Below are 14,142 nucleotides of genomic sequence, written 5' to 3' on the forward strand. Positions count from 1 at the left end.
CCATTGTCCGCGACCCACAGGAAACCACGGCGAATATTTTACTGTATTTTCTTCAGGCTCCCCTCTCTGCTTCTTGATGGATGATATGTAGATAAATAGGTAGATAAATAAAGATCTTTCTCTTTCTGTCTCTGTCTCGATAGATAGATATATTGGCTCATTGCTATTTGTATACTTTTTTACGCAGTCCTCTGGAAATGGTCTGGAAGGGGTTGGGCTGACTCTTGCTTGTCCTGGGGCATCTATAAGGCCCCACCTGACCACTAACACAAGCTACGCAGCAATTCTTTCAAGAACTAGTGGGCCATAGAACAGAGAGGCTGTTACAGGGTTGAAGGGAATACGTGGGGGTGATCCTTGGGAAGACGAAGACACATCCCATTCAAACCCGGCGCTGTGGCGTGTTGAGGGGCTGCTGGAGTGCATGAGTCTGATTGCCCAGCAAGGAGCTTGGGGAGCTTCCAGACGACAAACTGTTCTCCTGAAAAGAGACCTTTGAGGTGATGTGGTGCAGCCTCCTGCCTCCCCTGCCTCACCCTCTGCCCCACCTTCATAGCATGAATACACTTTCTAGACGACGAAACTAAGACCCGGGGAGGCAACCTGACCTGCTTGCGGTCACGATGTGAGGCAGTGGCATACTGGGTCAGGAAAGGGGAGCTCCTGGCTCCTTCCCAAGAATCCGGCATGTCTGAAGAAGTGCACCATGGAAGGCCGGTGTACCGTACGCTCCAGAACAAAGACGTGTTCCATGATCAAAGCAGGACTGCGGTCAAAGGCTTCACTCTGTCATCCTCTCAGAGATTCACAAGTGCCGTAGCTTACTAAAGACTCTAAGGAGGCCTGCAGCAAAGAACTCTGTTGACCTTGGTCCGATCCATTGCTTCTTGAACTTGTGTGGACAAGGAGCTCCCTTCGCACTGAGCGCTGAGTCATGCCTTGAACATATTGGAGGAGAGAGAGACTGTGTTAGACTAGACTGCTGTCAGGCAAGAATGGATACCTAAGGACATGAGAAATGTCACCCTGAATCTGAGCCATCAGCCTTCTTGCACTGGAAAGGGCTCTCTGATTCGACCATCAATACAAGTATTGCAAGAGCGTGTGGGTGCCCTCCACTGAGGCCAGGCTTAGTGAACTTAAACTTTTGAAAAGTTCAACTAGCTTACACTAAGTACGTTCCATGGAAGCAAGTTCTTGTGTGACTTCTTCATGTCTTTTTCCTCAGTGCCTAGGACAATGCCTGGTATGCAGTAGACACTCAATAAAGACTTGCATGAATAAAAGGAAGTTCTAATTACTTTCGAGGGTTGCAGAAATCCAAAATCATTTCCTCTGAGTGACACACAATCTTTGACTTTTCTCTCCCGAGTACTGAGACCTACAGTGTAGGGTTCAGATCTAACAAATGTTTACTGAATGCTTGAAGCATGCAAACCCTATGCCAGACATGTTCCATATAAGTAATCTCTTATTTAATATTGTGAATGACCCTGTCAGGTACTATAACCTCAATTTTCCAGGTGAGGAGGCTGAGGCATAGAGGGGTTAGATGACTTGACCAAGGTGATGTTCTCAGTAAGTGGTGAAACTGAAATTTATGACCCCATGGCCAGAGCTGGGTGTAGTTTATTAACGGGATGAACGAAGCAGACTTGAGATGAATCAAGAAGAGGGAGGCTTCAGATGAAGACTCTCCAGGATAGAAGAAGGCATTTCCTCTTCTGAACATTGTCTGCAGCAAGGCCTGGTCATTGTGACTGTCCTGGGTGCTATGTGGGAACCCCAGGCCACCTGTCATGTGTCTTTGTGGAAAATAATTCTGCCTAAGGCAGAGTAACTGGGAGAATTGAGAAACACGAATAGTTCCCAGCTGATAGAACAGCTGAAGCACTAAGTCTCCCAGGCCTTGGTTACAGCAACACAGTGCCATAACACACCAGTGTGACTTCAGATTACCCTGTCCTCTCAGCAGCTTGCTATTTCTTTTTCCACCCAAGCCTTTGAGTACCCAGGCTTTGAGCTTATTAGCACCAGAGCAGCCTTTTCAGTTTAAGAATTAAAGGGACACTATCGTTGTCATTCCTGGTTGCCCTCTGAAAACGGTGTCTCTGCTCTTTGAGCTAGAGCACGGAGTGACTAATTAAACTGTGTTCAAGAGAAAGTGTGTGGTTAGGTAGGAGGATGGGTGGATGGAAAATTATGTCTCAGTAGATTTATAGCATGTCAGAGCTGGGGGGAGCCCAGGAGAGCATCTCATTCCTTACTTATAGAGGAAGAAACGGAGGCTCTGAGTTTTCCCGAGATCACGTAGTTATTGACTGGTAAAGCTGGGCTGCAAACCCAAGTCCCTTGATTATTGGTGCAGTGTTCTTTATTCCCTGCTATCTTGAATACAGTCTTCCCTCCATCATTCATGCTGTGTGAACTTACACAAGTATTTGACCTCTCTGTTCTTTGCTCATCTGTAAAATACAGGCATGGAGTTATGGTAAAGAATAAATGAGATCTTGTCTATAAAGTGTTTTCTCAAGTGCCTGGCACACATAATAGCTTAGTAAATTAGAGATTAAAAAATTCTTTTATTTATTTATTTATTCATTCATTCATTCATTCATTCATTCATTCGTTCTTTATTGATTTTAGAGAGAGGGAGAGGGAGAGAGAGATAGAAACATCAATGAAAGAGAACATCGAGTGGCCGCCTCCTGCATGCCTCCACTGGGGATTTGGCCCACAACCTGGGCATGTGCCCTGACTGGGAATTGAACCGGTGATCTCCTGGTGCATGGGTCAATGCTCAACCACTGAGCCACACCGGCTGGGCGAGATTAAAAAATTCTTAATATATAATTATCCTTCTATGTTTTAGGACAGCATATCTCTTTAGGTGGGGGGATTGGCTTATGAGAAGGAAGCGACACCTCTGTCTACCTGCCCCTGACAGCTTGGGAATGTGGCAGAGACACAGGAACGATGTTTGTATTGGGGGCTTCTCTGCATGTTAGTTTCCATGCTGCGCCAGACGTACAATGTTCTAGTAAAACACTGTATTTTTCCTGCCGCTAAGAAAATTAGATAAAGCCACTTAGATTAAGTCAACAATGATAATGCTTTACTCCTTTCAGAATACTTAATGCATTCTCAGGTAACCCTGCTAGGTGGATGGGAGAGAGAAGTTGGACCCTGGGGCTTGGTCTTCCGGGAACCCCTATAGTCAAACTATAGAAGGTAGTTATGTGCTTGGCCCATATCCAGGGCTCACCTCACTCCCCCCCCCCCCCCGATAATGTGATGTGCCCTCACCTGGAGGACTTCCTATTGGGCAATCTGCTTCCCTGATGATTAGTGAAGTTGAACACCTTTCCATATACCTGTTGGCCATGTGCATGTCTTCCTTGGAGAAATGTCTATTTGGTTACTACAATTTATATGTTCTCCAGGAGAAGTCCATTTGTGGATTACATTAGTAGTTGTTTTTTATAAAATTTATCTTTATTGTTGTAAGTATTACAGATGTCCCTCCTTATTTTTTTCCCTATTGACCCCCTCCTACTCGCTCCCGCCCCGCCTCCTGCCTTCCTCAAACTATTGTCTCTGTCCATTGGTTATGCATATATGCATATAAATTCTTTGGTTTATCTCTTCCTGCCTCCGTTTCCCCTTCCCTTTGAGGTTTGTCCGTCTAACAACCAATTTGTACCTCTTAATCCCTTCACCTTTTCCACCCATTCCCTCAACCCCCCTCCCGTCTGGCAACCAACAAAAAGTTCTCTGTATCTATGAGTCACATTAAGTAGTTTTAATTAAATGAACTTTCATAAAATAAACAAGCAACTTAAAAGAATCCCCGCATCAGCCCTGGCCGGTTTGGCTCAGTGGTTACAGCGTCGGCCCGCAGTCCAGAGAGACCCGGGTTCGGTTTTTGCTAAGGGCACGTACCTCGGTTGCAGTTTGTTCCCGGCCAGTTGGAGTCGTGTGGGTGGCAGCCACTCAATGTGTCCCTTTCACATTGAAGTTTCTCTCTCTCTCTCTCCCTCCTGCTCTATCTGAAGATAAATGCAAGAATGTCCTCGGGTGAGGATAAAAAAAAGAAAGAAAGAAAGAATCCCCGCATCACACTTGTAGAGAACACTACAGACGAGCAAGAGGGAGCAGTCCGCTAACAGCGGAGCCGGTATACCTCCTGGGACGAGTAAAGCAATGAGGACCTCATCGAGTCGGGCCCTGGGTTGGCCCCCAAATTCAGAGTCATCAAAAATATCAGATGAAATATGGACCAACACCTACTGTTGTTGGTAATAAACCTCACCCTAAGTGAGTATTGTGCTTTGAGATAGTGACTAATGATAACATGCAGTCATCATCATTTCCAAACATGTACAAAATAGAAAATACAGTAATGAGGTCCCATGTGCCCGTCACCCGTCTTCAACAATTATCAGCATGTTGACAAAATAAGCCTTTAAAGATGATTTCTTTTGTCATTAACTCCTTTAACATTTTTCTCTCTATATAGTATATATGAGTATAAAATGTACATGACGTAAAATGACATAAATTGAAGGTGTGTAGGCAAGGACTCACTACATCTCTTGCCCCCCTCCCCCTCCTCCCCTTTCTGTCTCTGCTTTGGCCCCAGTGCTGGTTCACAGTGCAAACTTCGGTGCAGTTCACATATTGACCCACGGTTCCCCCTGCCCAGGGCCTTTGCACATTCTTTCTCTGTTTCTACTTTTATAGGAAACTCTTTCCTTCCTTCCAGTCCGTGTTGGGTTTCCTGAATGTAATCCATCCTCATGGAATTGAATTCTTTCCCTTCATTGCACTTGTCTCGATCTGTAATGTATAACTATAGGCTCACTTGAGTGAGGACTAATATTTATCTCTTTCTGTAAACTGAAATCTCCAAGAAGCGCTACCTGCCCAGTGTCTAATGCAGCATCTAGCACGTAGTAGGCATTCAACAAACTGTGGACTAAAGGGAGGCTATATTATAGTGCGAGGTTCAAACAGCACCAGGGTGACAGGTGATCCCTGTAAACCAGTGGTAGATGAGTCATCATTGCATGAGAAGTTCAACATTGGAAGAGATAAGGAACAAAGCGAGACAACAGTGTGTGGTTAACTACCAAACAAGCACAGTGGATGTCAAATGCATCGAGTTCACAAAGAGAACACGCTCTCTGGGGTGGGCTGAGCTAGCTTCAGATGGTATTATCTTTTGAAATATAAAAGCCACATGGGAACAAACACATATCGGCATCCTGGAAACTGAAATCTTTGTTCGTGGTCCTGAAGGTGTAATTCAATTTTGATTTACAAGAGTCTCCAATTCGACCCTGAAGTCATAGCGATAATGTCATCGTCGCGGATCATTCCCCCGTCGCAGGAATCTGCCCTTTGCTCAGGCTCCGCATCCATTCCGGCCTTGAAGATGGAGCCGTGGTTTGTTAGCAGTAACCTCTTAGGTCTTGCAGCAGCCTGTCCCAGCTCGACTTTTGACTGGGCTCTCACGTGATGTTTTTCATGCTTTTCTAACCAAGGGACTTATTTTTATATGATCTGGTAAATAGAGAATGGTTGGTATTAATTTAGAAATCTGTAGACTGATTTTTGTAGCTCAGCTTGACATTCACATGACTGGGGCTTGTTTTTGCCCAAGAGAAGCTCCGTTTGCATCTGTTTTAGTTTCAACACACACACTTGTTTATTTTTCTGGTTTCTTACTTGTCTGTTGCCATTTGCATAGGATCTGCACCACAGCAAGAGCCTTAACTGTCAATCCCCATCGTAACCTCAGCACCGGGGACAGGGTCCGGCACAGAGCAGGTGCTCAAGAAACCTTTGTTGAATGAATGGCTGTGAGGTGAATTTCTTAAGGAGGGTGAAGTTTGTGGTTGTGTTTGAAATCACATAGACCAACGGCTCTGCACTGTTACTTCAAAATCGCTTAGGCTCGTAAGTGACTTGAGAGGACGGGACAATTTTTTCCTGTCGTATTTCCTATGACATTGCCTAGTACCATATACTTGTTCTGGTAGGTCATGGAGAGGACATCAGCTCACTGATATCAAAGAGAATTCTGGCTAGTTGTTCGATCATGAGAGTGGAGAGAAGGGGCAGGTGGGGGAAGACTGACTTTGAAATGAGTGGACTTTGAGTGAAGGTCCCAGTTTCCCTTCTCACTCCCTGCACAGCCTTGATCGAACCACTGCATTTCTCCGTCTCAGTTTACTCATCTGTATAACGGGGATATTAATAGCAGTCATCCTTGTCCCGGGGCCATTGTGAGGCATTCTGTCTGGGAAGAGCTCTGTAAACAGTGAAATGTCTACAGATATGAATTGTGGTGGCCTCTGGCCAAGGCAGTTGGGAAATTCCAGAGATTCCCATAGGGTTGTTGTCAGTGCCCTTGGCCTTCAGAAGAACACTGGCTCAGAAGCTGAACCTACTGGGTCCAGATTTCCAGGTCTTTGCCTCCAGACGCTCCTGTGTCGTTTCTTTTTATTCTGCCCTCCACTGTGGCTCTTCCTCCCTCCCCCACACCCTCTTCCCTTGCGCTGGCTCATCCCGCCTGTCTGGATTGCCAGATGAAATGTAACGCGATAGCCTGACTTATCTAGGGTTACATACCAAAAACATCTCTGCGTTTCCTCAGAGGAGGAAGGAAAATAGGGACCAGGGCACAAGAGGGCAGAGAGGACACTCTAGCCACGTTCTACCTTCTCCTTTCTGAAATGTGGCCTATGGTTTCCTAAAGAAACTTCCCCAGCTAGTGCCAGCCCTGCAGGGGGCATAAGGAGTCTTCTATTGGGTGTGATGGAGGGGCATTAAAGACCCCACCCCTCTCTCTCTTATTGGCCTGAAATTCTTCATTATTGCACTTTGGGTTTCTAAGCCAATATACTCCCATTGACGATCACAGTGAACCATTATCACCTGAGCTCCAATTAGGGTCATCTCAGACATCAAAGGCCTGGAGCACAGAAGGGGCAACTTGTCCTATGAAGCCTCCAGAACTGAGCAGGAGGGGTTGGGGATGATGGAAACATCTAGGTGGGAGCAGGAGAAAGCGGTGGAGGCTGCTGATTGTGCCACAGATCTGTGCAGAGTACGTTAGCCTTTAAAAATCTAAGCCTAGAGTTGGCCGGTTTGGCTCAGTAGTTAGAGTGTCGGCCCGAGGACCAAAGAGTCGGGGTTTTGATTCTGGTCCAGGGCATGTACCTCAGTTGCAGTTGGTCCCTAGCCCTGGTTGGGGTCATGCAGGAGGCAACCAGTTGATGTGTCTCTCTCATATATATATATATATTTCTCTCTCTCCTCCTGCTCCATCTGAAGATAAATGGAAAAATATCCTTGGGTGAGGATTAAAAAAAAAAAAGGTAAGCCTAATGAACCAGTTGATTATTACTAGAATTAAAGTTAATGGAAGTATGGTTATGTTTACTTAAACTTTAAGGTGCTCTTTATTTTGTCAAAATTAAACTAGTCCTGTTGATTTCACAGATTTTCATAATAACTTTATTATCACTATGTCATGGCTCCATTATTATAAAACAATGCGAAGAAGAAACAGTATGAGCTCCCCGAGAACAGCGTCTGATTTCTGTGCCTGGTGCCCCCTCCTCGTGCCCATGGTCCCACTCCTTGCCCTGGTCATTACCATCTCAGCACCTTAGCTCGGGTTTTTTTCTCACCTTGAAGTGCCCTCACTCTCTACCTGTGCCTGCTGGAACCCCTCAAAGCTGAGCGCCAACTTTATCAGCCCATGAACTTTCTCAGGATTTCTCTGCCACGTGCTTAGCTGCACTTTTGAGGCGCCTCTCACGCACCCACTTCACTCTCCCTGTCACAGAGTTAAGGGCATACATCCAGTCCACTTCCTGTCCCCACCCCCTGGCTGGGTGAGATGCATAAGAGACCACCATCCTCATGGTTGTAGCCCCCAGTGGGAGCTTAAAAATGTCTGTTGAATGGAATTGTATGCAGCCGGTATACAAGGCGTTTCTGTGATTTCAGGAGCCCCAGAAAGAAAATACTCAACTTCCTGGAGAATGCCGGAAGCTCCCCTTACAGGTAAGGCTTCCCTTTTCTTCAAACGGCTTACCGAAAGGGCGATCAGCTTCCAGCTCTCCCGGAGATATCTGAGTGATAGATCAAGCATCCTAACCACAAACATCTAAGGTGTTCTATATTGAAGTATATACTGTTTATCTAAAAAGATACACCAGCCACCCTGGCTAGTGTGGCACAGTGGTTAGAGCGTTGGCCCGTGCACTAAAGGGTCTTGGGTTTGATTCCCGGTCAAGGGCACGCACCTGGGTTGCCGGTTCAATCCCTGACCCTGGTCAGGGTGTATGCAGGAGGCTAGCAATTGATGTGTCTCTCTCTCTTCCCCTCCCTCCCTTCCTTTCACTCTCTCTAAAAACCAATGGGAAAAATATCCTCAGGTGAGGATTAACAAAACAAAACAACAACAAAAATCACACCTTGGGCTGGTTCACTATTTATTTTTTTGGTTTAAATCCTGAGCATGCCACCTGGCAGGGGTCTCATCAGTTCTGACACAGAGTGTGCAAGATTTCTTCACAGGAATGGGCCAGTTGATGATGCTGGAGAAGTTACATGACTATGAGGATTGGGATGCTACAAGTCATGGCTTTGCTGTCTGCTAGCTCTTACTGTGGTCCCGGTCAGTGGTTTTCCACTGTAGCTGCACATTAGGATCGCCTGAGGAGTTTAAAAACTCCCAGCATCGCCCTGACCAGTTTGGCTCAGCGGTTGGAGCATTGGCCCGCGGACCAGACAGACCCTGGTTCGGTTCCCGCTAAGGGCACGTACGTACCTCGGTTGCGTTTCTTCCCGGCCCCGGTTGGGGTTGTGTGGGTGGCAATCAGTCGGTGTGTCTCTCTCACATTAATGTTTCTCTCTCTTCCTCTCACTCTATCTGAAGATAAATGCAAAAATGTCCTTGGGTGAGGATAAAAAAAATAAAAGTAAAAGTAAAAACTCCCAGCATCCAAGTACCACCCAAGCAATTAAATCAAACGGACACAGGTATCGTCTTGCCTCTTAAAATTTAGATAAAATTCACTTGAATTCCCAGGATCTTCCCTGCTGACTGTTAATTTTACATTTCCCTGGTCACTTCTGTTCTGAAACCCTGCCTCTGGTTTAGGGACCCTCCTACCATCCACGGGTACTTCTCTGTCTTATGAATTCATCCAAACGTCACTCCCTCAGGGAAGCCTTCCTTGATCCTCCAGGCTAGGTCAGGTCTTCCTTATACATAAATATTTTTAAATCACCCTGTTCTTATTTTTTTTTTTTAATTTTTTTTTTTATCCTCACCCAAGGACATTTTTGCATCTATCTTCAGATAGAGTGGGAGGGAGAGAGGGAGAAAGAGAGAGAGAGAAACGTCTATGTGAGAGAGACACATCGATTGGTTGCCACCCACATGACCCCAACCGGAGTAGGGGACAAACTGCAACTGAGGTACATGCCCTTAACAGGAACCGACCCCGGGTCTCTCCGGTCCGCGGGCCGACGCTCCAACCACTGAGCCAAACCGGCCAGGGCCACCCTGTCCTTTTTTTATAGCAGTTACACCAGGTTGTGATTAGATATTTAGTTTTGTCAGGGGTTTTGTCCTGACAAATTTTGTCTATTTTTTTTCTGTCACTTAGACCAAGTGCTTAGACACTCATGCTTAGCACATAGTGGATAACTGAGCACATAGGTGCTCAGTGGATAACTGTTGAATGTTGAAGAGGTACCTACGGGGAGGAATCAGGAATGAGAAAACCAATCCAGACATCTTAATCTAGTATCTCTGGTACCTTCTTCTTTCTCTGAAGACCAGCCTTCCATGTTTCCCAGTCTGCTTAGTGGGCAAGAGCAGGTCATCAGGCAGCTCCTCAGTTTACATCACCTCCGTTTAAGAGGCCAGGTCAGATTGACTAGACTCTCTTAGTCCCAGTTCCTAGGTGAGAGGATGTGATTGGCTCCAGTTGGCCCAGGTGCCCAATCCTGGTCCAGTCAACACTGGGGAGGGGACAGGGTATGAGGTGTGCCAGTAGGCTGTATGCCTAAGGAGTCATGTACACTGAGCAGATACCCCAAAACATGTTCACTGCAGCCAATTCATAGAGTCACTGTCAAAAATAAAATTAACCTACAAATGGTCATAAAGAACTGGGAGAACGAGAGAGAAACGACAGGTGGGCCCAGGTAACCGAGTGAATGAAAGCAAGTAGCCCCCATCAATAAATAGGAAAATGGATTGTTAGCTTGTCTCCCTGGATCAGATTTTTAGATCTAATCCCAAGGGCCTGGAAAGGACAAACATTCCCAAGACCGATTTCCTGGCTGCCTTTGGACCTGTCATGCCAGTGGAGAAGAGAAAGCAGATGGATGGGTGCCCAGTCTGCAGAGAGGAGCTGGCTGGCTCCTGGAATGGGTTGGCATTATCCAGATCTCATCTGACTTACATGGAGTTGTTGACAATGAGGGAGGGTAGAAATTCCTGAAAAAGAGAATATGAGCCATACGGGGCCTTGAGCTCTCAGGGTGCATCTGCTGTGAAATAAACGTTCCGGGTAGTGGTCTTCCGTCCCACACGGAGAGCTCTGGTCACATTCATGATTCTGTAAATGACAACTTAGTGAGTGCTTATTTGAGTCCATGGGATATAACAACATATGGCATACTCTTTGTCATTATGGGACTTAGTGTTGTGGGAGAGAATGAAACACGATGATGTTATTATAGGATAATGTGGTTGGTGACAAGGAGGCACATGGATGAAACATCAACACATAGGTGTCCGAGCAGGCTTCCTGGAGGAGGTGATATTTAAGTTGAGACAAATGAATAGGAGTTAGGTGAATGAGGGCCATGGTGGGGAGAGGAATAGGATTTTAGGCAGATGAAATGGTATTTGCAAAAGCCTAGCGATGAAAAGAGCCTGGTGTCATCCAGAAACGACAAGTTGTTCAAAAGTCCAGAGCTCTAACCAGCAGGTCCTCCTGGGACAGTACTGTGAATGTTGTTCTATTTTCTCATCATTTCATGGGTGGGATTCGTGGGTTCCCCACAAATGGAAGCCATCCCCAAATATCATGGGCTTTGGCTTCTAAGAGAGGAGGGCACAAGGGAGTCACAATACCCCAGTCAACCTCTTTGAGCCGTGGTTGTCTCGTCTGTAAACTGTCTGGGACGAGGAACGTGAAAGCAGTTTGCAAATGGAATGGGTATCACTGTTTTACTGGGGTTCCTCTGCAGCTGTGTGTCTGAGGCTGCACCATCGACACTCTTTGATTGAATGTTCATTTGATCAGATCTGCTTTCCAGGGCTGCGCTCCAGTGTCCTGCCCTGAGGTGTGCATGGCCTGCTCAATCAGCACCGGATGGTGATAAAACCACGGCCCTCTCTCCATCCCCACAACCTGCGCTCAAAATACCAATGACAGTTCTGAAAACCTAGGTGCACTGGGGCTTTATTTCTCTGGGTATGGGGGATATTCCCACTGTGACACTCGTGTCCCTATGGGTCACCAGGGTTGGTTGGCTGGGCAGGTGTCCCTCTCTCTCCTACCACTCTGTGCATTGCATGCCACCTCTTGAGCTGCAGACAGACACGGAGAGAGCCAAGGCGGAAGAAGACAACCTTCTTGGGGAGGGGACGTGCAGTCTTCAGCCAACGCTGTGTTTCCTACTGGAATCTCATCACCTCCCTGGGCCCCAGTTTTTTAATCTGTATACAAAACAGGGAGATTAGACAGATGTCCTTTGACCTGTGTGTCCACTTCCTGACCATGAGTCCAGGTCAGGCTGGGCAGAGGCAGCCCAGGTGTAGGAGTGGAGGTAGTGGGTAGAGTGAGCTGACAGGGATGCCGTGTGCAGGCCAGGATGGCAAACTCAAGTCTCAGGGGTCAGGATGAATGAAGGAAGTGGAGTGCGTCCTTCTAGATGGGCCGCGAGCTCTCCGGTTCCCATGGTCTACTTCACAGCCCCCCAGGACTCCTATGTTCCATCTGCTCTGCACGGTTGGGGCTATAATCTCCAGCTTCAATTTCCTCCCCGATGTCCTTGACAATCCCTCTCTCATTTTCCCCATGACTTGACTCTGGGAACTTTTCCAAGCCATCTGAATCACAATGGCTGCCTACATTTGTTGAGTAACTTCCGTGTGTTGTGTCTGGTACTGTACTAAGGTTTTCCACACTTTATCTCATTGAGTCCTCATGAAATACCCTCTGAAAGGTTGTGCCTCAACACACATCTCCTCATCTTTACATGGCTGGTTTGTTTCCATGATCCGTGTATCAGCTCAGTTGTTTTTCCTTCTGATATTTTACCACCCTTCACCCCCATCCCTTTCTATCATACCATATTCTGTTATATTTTCTGTATAGCGTTTATTACAAACATTATTCTCCATATTTCTTTATTGCTCGTCTCTTCTCCCTGGGATGTAAACTCTCCAAGAGCAGTGACATGCTGTCCCTCCAGCACCCAGCACCCAAAACAGTGCCTGGCACATGTTACTGTGAGATAATATGAGACTGATGCACTGCGCGAAGGGGGCCTCCTACTGTGAGACAACATGAAACTGTAGGTTCCTGGCACAGAGCTCCTGAAACACTTGTAAATTTCTAAGTGGTAAGAGCACTAAGAACATCTTTTGTCCTAATGAGGTGACTACCAGTGGCTTCCTATTTGGGGCTTGGTCACCAGAAAGACCAAACCATGATTAGAAGCTTGGAATTTTTCAGCCCTAACCCCCATCCTGTAGAGAGGGGCTGGAAATGGAGTTAATCATTGATCATGCCTTTGTGAGGAAGTCTCATAGAATCCCAATAGTATAGGGTTCGAGGAGCATTCAGGTTGGTGAATATATTTATATACTGGGAGGATGACACCCCAACTCTGTAAGGATACATGCTCCTGTGCTTGGGACCCTCTGACCTTACCTTATGTATTTCTGCATCTGGCTATTTATCTGTATCCTTTATCATATCCTTTAATCCGGCAGTAACATAAGTAATTATTTTCCTGAGTTCTGCGAACTGTAACCGTTCTATGAAATAATAAAATCCAAGGGGGCGGGGGTGTCGTGGGAACCTATGATTCGTAGCCAAGCCAGATTGAAGCTGTGGGTAACCTGGGACCTACTACTTGCAACTGGCATCTGAAGGTGGGGGCACGGCCTGTCTTGTGGGACTGCCCCTCAACCATGGAATCTGATGTTACCTCCAGGTAGTGTCAGAACTGCGTTAAATTGTAGGACACCCAGCAGATCGTACAGCTGGCTGCAGAATTGGTTGTGGGGAAAACCCCCCACACACCTGGTGTCGGAAGTGTTGTGAGCCTGGTAGTAACGTGAGAATAAAGGAGAAACACAGGAGGAAAGACAGTTTTTCCTAACACAACTACACATGCATCAACATTTGCAGAGTGAATCCATGCTGTTCTCACCATTTCAAAGACGAGAAAATTACAGCAGAGAGACGCTAAGTAGCTTGCAGTTAGGACCACGACAGAGCTGGGGTTCCAACCCAACTTGCCCATCTCCAAACAGACACCCTTCCTCCCGATAGATTCCTGTCCTCATGGCGGTGTGACCCTTTCCTGTCTGATTTCTCTTACTGGGCTGAAGTGGGCTGGATTCCTTTTCTGCTCTGGCATGCCACCTAATTGGTGCCGAGCCTATGTTTCTTAACATGGAACACCATCTCCCAGAACTGTATTCTCCTCTCTCCCTGCCTCCCCTCTGCATAAATATTCCCTGGCGAGACTGAGCATTTTTTCCACGGGCCTGGAAACTGCAGAAACCAATGCATGGTTATGTTTCTGCAAACTGAACACTTCAGCGTTTTAAATTTGCCACCTCTTTGGGTGTTCCCTCCCTAGATGTCATGGTACTGAGGACAAATAAGGGGATTGAGATTTGAGTCCTTGAAACATTTTCTGGAGGGAAGAAAAGGTGAAAACGCAGAGCTCATTTCTCTCGGTTGTGTTTAAAGGAAAGTATGTAGAAAGAAAATAAAAATTTGTTCTGCTAAGAAACAGATTTGCCCGGCTGGTGTGGCTCAGTGGTTGAGCATCGATCCATGCACCAAGAGGTCGCCAGTT

The sequence above is a fragment of the Molossus molossus genome, unplaced genomic scaffold, assembly GCF_014108415.1.
Source record: "Molossus molossus isolate mMolMol1 unplaced genomic scaffold, mMolMol1.p scaffold_m16_p_16, whole genome shotgun sequence".
Classification (NCBI taxonomy): domain Eukaryota; kingdom Metazoa; phylum Chordata; class Mammalia; order Chiroptera; family Molossidae; genus Molossus; species Molossus molossus.